Raw genomic sequence first — 9,729 nt, forward strand, 5'->3', positions numbered from 1 at the left:
CTTGATGTTGCGTTAACCATCGACTCCGCGATAGTCTTAGCTTTTACATGCGTTCTACTGATCAAAAATGCATTAAGAAATTATTATTTTATTATTGATGAGGAGAGTATTAGGAGTATTTGGTGGTGTGGGGGTGTTTGCAGGTTGATGCGGGATGAAATAGTTGTGAGGCTGTGTCTGTGATTCAGGTTCAATGTAACATTGTGGCAGTTGTGATCTAACAAGCCTTTGAGCTCAACTTCTGCTAGTAGGCAGTCGTTTAGCTTGTCTGACGAATTCACAAACTCCACCGGAACAGCTCTCTTTAATCCATTTTTGGAGCCATTTTGTATAATTTAATACATAATTTCAGAGAACATTCACAGGGTAATTTGAAAAATGGCACCTAGGAATGTGGGACAGAGCTATAAAATCTAGATGCCACTGCCAGCTTGAATCAATGTGACCTTCTTGTTCTGAATCTCTCCTGTATGGAAATGTGCCAAATGAACTCATGGGGATTCATTAGAGACGTGGGGACTCATGAGAAACGTAATATGGAATCAGACCATAAACAGACAAGACTAATGAGTTGCTTTTCTTCAACAAGCTCCATTAGACACAATTTCCCACTTATTAAAGGCATTTGTGTTTGTTTGGGCTTGGAAGGAGGAAAGTGTCATTTTTCTCCCAGAAAATATCAAATCTGCTGATTTTATAAATTTACCCCTCCCAACCCCCCTACCCAGTCATACTATGGTCACAATGACAAGATCTATTCCTACCAAACGCATACTGAATGCATTTTCACAAAATAACTTTTTATTGTTTAGAGATAAGTTAAACAAATTGCAAGCAGCATTTATTAATAAACACATAAGTTGCCCATTATTTACCTTATCACTGTTATGCTGATGTCATGGTTTCCCCAGCCTCCATAGGTAAATTCTTGGTTTTACCTGTCTAGGCCACGAGAGGCGCTCCAGCAATGTTTGCCTCATGCATGCGGAATGTGGATGTATTCCTTACCTATCTCTGTCAGCTGTGTGGAGAGCTATTTTGTTTAAATTATAATTACTCTACCTTGCTTGCTCGCTAGTACCGAGACTAGTAATGATAAAATGACAGCATGAAGGTGGTAAGTCCTACTGACCTATTTTTACTGACATAAAAAGTAAGTAAGTGTTGTTTAATCATGGTTTCATAATTAAAACAGTGCCTACCTGAGTGATATCATTCACCGTAACCAAACTGGGGCTGGGGATGCGGTGCTTTTTCGGAATGTTGGAAGATTGATTGATTGAGACAAAGCCATTTGGTCTTTTTAAAATTGATTTAAAATTTCAGTAACAAATAAAGAAAAAATGCAATACATTTAATGCCAGCCAAAAAAAGGGCCCTTTTTCACTGGCAAAAGGGCAGGGGCTCAAGCCCCCCTTGGGCCCTATCTGTGCACGTGCCTCATCAGACCCTACAAGCCTCTCTGTTCTGCCAGCTAAGAACACCTGGCTCCTCCCCATCTTCGCACTTCCCAATCACGACTGCTGTCTTTTCTGGCTTTCCCTTGAAGGTCAGAACAGCACAGACTGACCACCTTCATGCACAGACTAAAGAGATGAGGGGTGGGTTGCAACTCTGTGCACCTCTCCCCAACTGTTTATTGTAATAATTGTGTATATTTGTTATATTATTGCTTGCATTGTATGTGCCAAAATTGCTTTATTGTTGCTTTTTGTTTGGTTTGTTCTCATCAGATTAATCTCCAGGGTCCAGGTTTTATGTGGTCACTTCTAGCACTTGAACTGTACTTCCCTCTAGGGTTTTCAGCGCACTTGATTATGATTATGCACTTTATTATGCATCGCTCTGGATATGAGCGTCTGCCAAATGTTTGTAATGTAATGTTATGATACTTATGGCTGGCTATGACCTGAGTATCCAAGGGCAACCTTGGTTTGAGGATTGAGCCCACTTTGAAGTGAAATGTGTCTGGCTGCAGTCTCCTTGATGTTCAGTATATGTGATATGAGAGGCGATCTACATGTGTGAATGAAGCTTTCATCGCAGCTGACACAATACTAGGCAAGGACATGACCAACCTTAGTTTATGGGTACAAGACTGGGGTGAAATTGACCCCATCAGGTTGAATTCCAGCAAAATGATTGTAAGAGAAAAATGTTGTGTGTTGCCTTGCTTATTGTCTCTGAAATGGAACCCTTTATCCATAAATATGAAAACTCTCATTTTAGAGCCTGAGGTAAGTGAAAGTTTGACAACGGAATGGGAAAGTACCACCAGCACCATCCAAAAAGAAATCTGAGATAAAAATAAAAATGGATGTATATTTTCTTACATTTTATACAGCTATAGAGGGTAAAGCTTAGCCCACACAACACCTTTGTAAACAAAGTTTGTACATGACCTTTTGAAAACAAAGCATTATGTTTATTTTATGTTTACTGTTTAATCCCACTAAATTAGGTAACTCGAAAAATGAGACAGTATCAATCATTAGGTGCTTTTTAAGAGATATCAAACACTGAACACTGTACATCCTGTATAAATCTATTCAAATGATAATTCCATGATAAAGAGCAGATAACATAAAATAAACATAATGCTTTGTTTTCAAAAATCCTGTACCAGTTTGCAAAGAATGGTGAATTATAATAATTATTTTTTTAATCCAGTGAGCAGCAGTTGTGACAGAAATGCCTTGTTAATGAGAGATGTCAGAGAAGAATGGCCATACTGGTCAAAGCTGACAGGAAGGTGACAGTAACACAAATAACCACACATTACAATAGCGGTAGGCAGAAGAGCATCTCTGAACAGACAACACTTCATAACTCTTAGTGGATAGGCTACAGCAGTAGAAATCTAAAAAATAAGTCTAATAAATATCTAATAAAGTGCTCACTGAGTATACATTTCATAAATGTATTCTGGGCTAATCATTTAATTGCTTGAATATGGGCAGGCACATATACTACAAACATACTAAATCTTTTGTATCTAGGTGGGTACACAGCCCTCTTGCATTTATATAATGTGTTTCCAAAAGTGGGAGGGTCACTCTTGTCTCAGTGGGTGCCCCGCTGCTCCTGCCTCCTCCCATACCCATTGTATGATGGAAGATATAAATATCTTCATGCAAATGCAATCCAGGGGGACCCAGGTGGCAATTGGAAGCTGTAAAAAATATCTCTGTGAAATTAATAACATTTTTTTTTTTTATCCTCAAGCAAATTACTTTGGATTAAATACAATCCTCAAATTATGAAACTTGTTATAGCAGTGTCCTATATTCTTATAGTTAATATAGGAATATTTATATATTTTGGGTTTATGACAGCAATTCAGTCAGATAATATCCTCAGTGGCATTAAATAAAAAAAATGTCTTAGCCATGCTAAATAGTGTATTACATTTAGCAATATGGTTTCAAATATTTTGGTGGTTGTCTTTGGCTCCATGCTTTCCTGTTTAAGTCCTGATTAAATTCTCAGGCTTATACTGAATGAATAAATAAATGAATACATAGATAAATGGAAATGTGAATTAGGCATTTGAATGAACTAAAACTATTCAAATTGAAAAAATTAAAATTTACTCCAATGCTTTTTCACTCATCCAGTGGACATGAATTGACAGTGATTTGAGTTTGTTATTTGTTGTGACGGTAATTATGTTGGACAACACAGATGTTCTGATTATTTTCAAAATGTTCAAAATGTAGATATGCTTTTCCAAATTACTTGCGACTTACAACAAGAAAACATAAATCAGGATTAAGTGCAATAGTAACCCTAGAGGCAGCAGATAAATAGTTAAGTATAATTCAGAAAAATATCAAGAACAATAGAAGTACAATCCATAGTAAATAATCATGGCCACAGTAGTCGTTGGCAGAGGCCGGCAGCCATACCACCATGCACCCTGCTTCTTCCGAATAGCTGATGCTAAGCAGGTGTGGTGTTCCTTAGTACTTGAATGAGAGACCTCCTGGGAAAACTAAGTTGTTGCTGGAAGTGGTCTTGGTGGGTCAATAGGGAAAATCTACCCTCTGGTCAAAAACCCCGATACCCCAGTGCAGTGATGGGAAAACTTTGCTGTAGGAGTCTTTCGGATGAGATGTTAAACTGAGGTCCTGACTGGGAAGCCCTGACACTCAAGAAATGTGGTATGTCTCTTTAAGAGTTGATGTTTGGGTTGCGTGTGTGCGTAAGCAACATCACTGCCCCGCGCTTGGCGCGTAAGTCGAAGTTGTTGAGAGTTCGCCTACCAACAAAGAGGACAGCTATTACACATTCTATATTTTCTCTTTTATTGTTATGATTTCTAACGGTGATGTTTTGACGTGTGGACACTATTCATATATGTAAATGTAGAATAGAAGCCGTGAGACCTGGCTCGTATGGTCGATGTGGGGATATAGTAAATAAATGCATTGTGAATACCCAGTATTTGGCTCCCCCACTCTGCTTGAGCTCCGCCATTATGGTACCAGACAGAAGAAGCATTACACACTCATCGCAAAGAGTAGGGGCTTCCCTGTTGTATTGGCTAAATTCTGGAAATTTAACTGGCTCGTTCAATCTACATCTTAATAATTTTTCTGATGTAATTGCCTATATAATTGTTCTCTCCCTCTCCACCTCTGATGTGTGGTGAGCATTCTGGTGCAAAATGGCTGCCATTGCATCATCCAGGTGGGTGATAGACATTTGTGGTGGTTGAGGCGAGTCTCCCACTCATCACTGTAAAGCGCTTTGAGTATGAGAAGTATTGAGTAATGCTATATAATGCATGAATAAGTAGGTGTACTAAAATTGAATTATTATTATTATTAGAGAGGGCTAGGTACAATTTGAAGAGTCCAGTCTTCAGTGTGCAGCAGCAGGTGTGAAGTGTTTCTGCTGTTCTGACTGATGTGTGGAGGTCGTTCCACCACCGGGTGGCCAGGACAGACAGCAGGCGTGACCTGCAAGTGTAGACACACAGAGGAGGAGGAGCACTGCAAAAACATCTGTCTTAGTCTTGGAATGGGACTTAAAATAACATATATAATATTTAATGAAGTATAAAATATATTTTTTCAAGTAGAAAATATTAGCTTGTTTTAAGTTACTTTTTGTTTGTCATGTGAAATTGTCTCACCCCACTGGTAAATCTTGAAATGACTCAAATCTGTGTCACCTCAATGGTAATCTTTCTGTGTTGTTTAGCAAAAAAGTAACAGAAATAATATGATTAAAATGTGTGTGTCTTGCTTATCTCCCTGTATTTGTTGTTCTGAAAAGTGTTCGGTATGTTTCTAGGGGTGACCCCTTTTTCTTTGTGCATTGTATCTGAAAAGCAAGTAGCCGATGAAAGGAGGAGGAAACGTGTATTGATTGGCGGTACAGTTAGGTGCTGCTGTGTTAGTGAAAGAAAGGGTCATCTTGCTGGTTAACCACTAACCAAATGGCTGGTCAGCAATCAGTAAACTTAGGTAGCTGCTGTTATTAGCCAGTTAAATTCACATATGCTTGGTAATGGTAGCTGGCCAGCTGGTCACGATGACCTAAGAATTTCCTGTGGGTCTGATATTTTACAAACTAACTATTTAAGAGTATAATATCCCAATCCACTTCTCTCTGCTCATATGAGCTAGATATCATTAGTTAGCTAACATTAGGCAATAGGACTCTGTACTGTAGCCTACAATACAATGTTAGCTACAAAGCTACAACAGCTAGCCAGAATAAAATATCTAGTTACAAGATGATGCTACAGTACAGAATGGATGGTACCTTGGCTGAAATTCATCAGAAAGGTGCTGAGTGCAACATGGGGTGCTAGTCCATAATAAAAATATTGTAGGCTGGAAAAGCTCTACAAAAAATACATTTTTTTCTTATAAAATATCTAGTTCTTTTATTGGTGAATGAGCTTCATCATCTTGGGGGTGTATGAGGAGTTGAGAATGGGGGAGGAACGGGGAGGTGATTTTTTTTTATTGTAAACACAGGAGAAAAGCAAGGAAATAAATCCTGCATAGTATGCCTTTAAGATTGACTTATGTTTTGCTTTTTGCAGTCAGCCTGAGGTCTTTCTCTGTATTCTCACTCCAGTCCTTCTTTTCCCTCTCTCTTTCTTTATTACATGTCTCTGCCCTTCACTTCCTATTTGGACTTCTTTCCTGTCATTAATCAATTCCTCTCACCTCATTTTTGTTCCCCAGCTCCCACACCTGTTTATCATTTAGTTAATTGGTTAGTATATTTAAGTCTGCCTGTTTTGTTCTTCTGTTGCTAGTTCATCAGATCTGTGTTAGGTGTATGCTGTCTGGTTTGTGGTTGTGGTTGTGGTTGTGGTTGTGGTTGTGTTTGTGTTTGTGCTCGGTTCGGTTCTGGATTACGCTCTGTCTGCCCCTTTATCTGCCTGTCCTTATTAAACCTCCCATTTTCGTTACCCCTGAGTCTGCGCTTCGTTCCTCTGTCCTGCATACCTGACACATTTCTTTGTCAAAGTACTTTTATAGAAGTATATAATGGCGAAATGGTGATAATTCCTCCAGTAAACAATGAACCTTCTATCAGCGTTTCTCAGAGTTAGCACATAGAATGAGAAACTATTATGCATTTGGTTTGCTGTACACTTGTCGTGAAAATGACACTGACATTACCTTATTTCCTGTAGTATATGGATTTCCAAAATGCAGAGAAAGTGAGCCCCCCCCCCCCATATTAAAATAAGTTATACAGATGGAACTGTGAGTTTTAATGCTTTCAAGCGGTATATCCTGTTACTATAGCGATTGAAAATTGCTGGCTGAAAAAGGGAATTCCTGTAAAAAAAAAACAGTCTTAAGGGGTTAATCTCTACCAAAGTGATGGAAAGGCCAAAGTGTGGAGAAAGAAGAGATCTGCTCATGAGCCAAAACAGGCTCATCTGTGAAGCACGGTAGAGGAAGTGTCATGGCTTGGGCTTGCAAGGCTGCTTCTGGAGTGGGCTCACTAACCTTTATTGATGATGTAACTGAATTCAGAGGTCTACAAGAACTTGTCTGTCAATGCATCCCAACTAATTGTGAGAAACTTCATCATACAGCAAGACAATGACCCAAAACACACTGCCAGTGCAACAAAGGACTTAATTAGGGAGAAAAGATGGAAGGTTTTACACTGGCCAAGTCAATCACCAGACCTTAACCCAATTGAGCATGCATTTCACCTCCTAAAGAGGAGATTGAAGGGAAAACCCCCCCGAAACAAACAAGAAATGAAAGAGGCTGCAAAAAAAGCCTGGAAAACCATCACAAAAGAAGAATGCCTAAGAGCTTGGTAATATTAATGGGTTGCAGGCTTGATACAGTTATTGCAACCAAGGGATATGCTTCCATGATAAGTGTTATTTACTTTCATTTACTTAAATACAATCTGTTCCAATACTTTCGCTTACCTAAAAATTAGGTGGTCTGATAACAACAGTGCTATGTTCCAAGTACATTACATTACATTATTGGCATTTGGCAGACGCTCTTATCCAGAGCGACGTACAACGAAGTGCATACCCATAACCAGGGATAAGTTCGCTGAAAGACCATAGAGGGAAGTACAATTTCAACTGCTACCTGTACAACAAAGATAAAGTAGTTTAACACATCTAGGTGTGAATACCAGGAAATAAAAGCTGAAATTCTGAACTCTTGTCTCATGTTCATCTTTTTATCTCAACCCTAAATGTATTCAGTGTATTGCAAAAACAAGGAATTGGCCTTGCTGTTCCAGTACTTTGTGCCTTCTTTTGTGGTGGCAAAAAAGTTCCATTTTGGTTTTGTCAGTCCAAAGCACATTGTTCCAAAATGCTTTAGGTTTTCTTTTGAATACTTCATACGCTTAATTTTGTGTTGAGGTCGTTCTTTCTGGCAACTCTGCTATGTAGGTCTTTGTTCTTTAAAGTACGTTGTATTGTTATCCTATGAACAGCTAGACCTGTATTTGCTACTCTTTTGTGCAGCTCATTTATAATGATTTGTGCATTCTTCTGAGCATTTCTCACAAGGTCTCTGGCCATTCTATCTTAAATTTTGCCTTCAGTACAACTGTTGCATTTATCTTCCATTTTCTAATAATGTTCTTGACAGTGGAAATAGGTTGTTTGAAACATTGAGAGAGTTTTTGTAGCCTTCTTCTTCCTGGTGGAAATCTTAATTCTTAAATCTGTTTAGAGGAGCCCATGGTCGTTAACACCAGACAGAACAGCCACTGCAGTTGGATACTTTAGAAGGCATGGAGGTACTTTGGAATAAATAGTTCAGTTATAAACAGTAAAAACTGAAAATAAAAAGCAATCTTGCTTTAAAATGTGCAGAAAGGTCTCATATTTAACTATTCCATTTAGAATTCAGTTTTGCTTTTGATCACATACAGATTAATTGTAATAGATTTTAAACCAGGGGTGCCCACATTTCTTTCACCCTACTGTAAAAAAAGGCATTCAGATAGACTGCAGCTTTCTTTGAATAGATGTTTAGTTAAAATGCAGTGTGTGTTTTCATGAAATGCCACTGTGATTCTTTACATAGTTAAAGCATATTGATGGGGGCTTAAAAAGAATGCATTGTGTGTGAGTGAGTTTATTTGTAAACATTTCTGCACAGAGACGTAAATGCCCTAACCTCGCTTTGTTTGCATGGAGACCTATTTCCCTTATTTGCAAGAGATTTACGTCATCATAGATTGAAAACGGGTTTTATGCTGCTGTGCATGGGGTATTAAGGCTCACATTACATGCTAATTCTTATACTTTTGAGTTTATGGGTGAACTAAGAACTGACCATGGGAATATATTTAAGTTTTGAAATCATACAGTATTTGGTTTGTATCTCTGTATTCCATGAATTATTTATTTTAGATTTTAGGATCAGACATGTAAATTTTATTTGCACATCCTTGCAATATTATAATCATTGTAATGTGTTACATATTCACATTATATGGTTTTCAAACTTGGTCCGAGGGGACTCCATTGAATGCTTGTTTTTGTTCCACTCACAGTTGCATTTTAACATCTCGTCAGGGATTATTAACCAGAAATAGCTATGTACTATATGTCATGAAGACACATTGTGGTATACAGCATATTGAGAACTGTTTACTCTGCTGCAAAGCTGTATCAGACCAAAATGGTGATGCTGTATCAGACCAAAGTAGATTTGGTAATTTAAAATGTGATTGAACAAAGATTCTGTGGTCAGATGAGACCAAATTGAACATTTTCGTCAGATATAAATTGCTAAAAGGGCACTGGGAATAATAAAAAATGAAATATTGAGGTTAGCATTTCAGAGAGGTGAGGCAAAATAATGAAATGTGGAGTAATGGAATTGTGGCAGAAGATCTGGGACTTGGAGAGTAATGGGAGGACCTATGACTGTATAGGTTACAAAAGTTGTTCTCAAAGATCATATATAGAATCAAGATAATACCAGCGACAACCAAATGACAAAGTAAAGGAGAGTACTCATGTAATTGATTTACATATTTGATTTGCATGTTTTTGTTTTTTGCCAGCACTGATGAAGGTTTCGGACCAAAACATTTGCATACAAACTGTTTTGTATATGCACCTCACACACATGGGCACTTTTATTGTTTTTATTTTGCACTAGTGTGGCTTTTTAAACCATTTTATAAAAGACTCTTCATTTTTAGTAGTATTCAAGTTTTTTTATTTGCTGCACTGTACATCGACTTCTGAGA

Source organism: Conger conger, chromosome 1 (genome assembly GCF_963514075.1).
Source record: "Conger conger chromosome 1, fConCon1.1, whole genome shotgun sequence".
NCBI classification, from domain to species: Eukaryota; Metazoa; Chordata; class Actinopteri; order Anguilliformes; family Congridae; genus Conger; species Conger conger.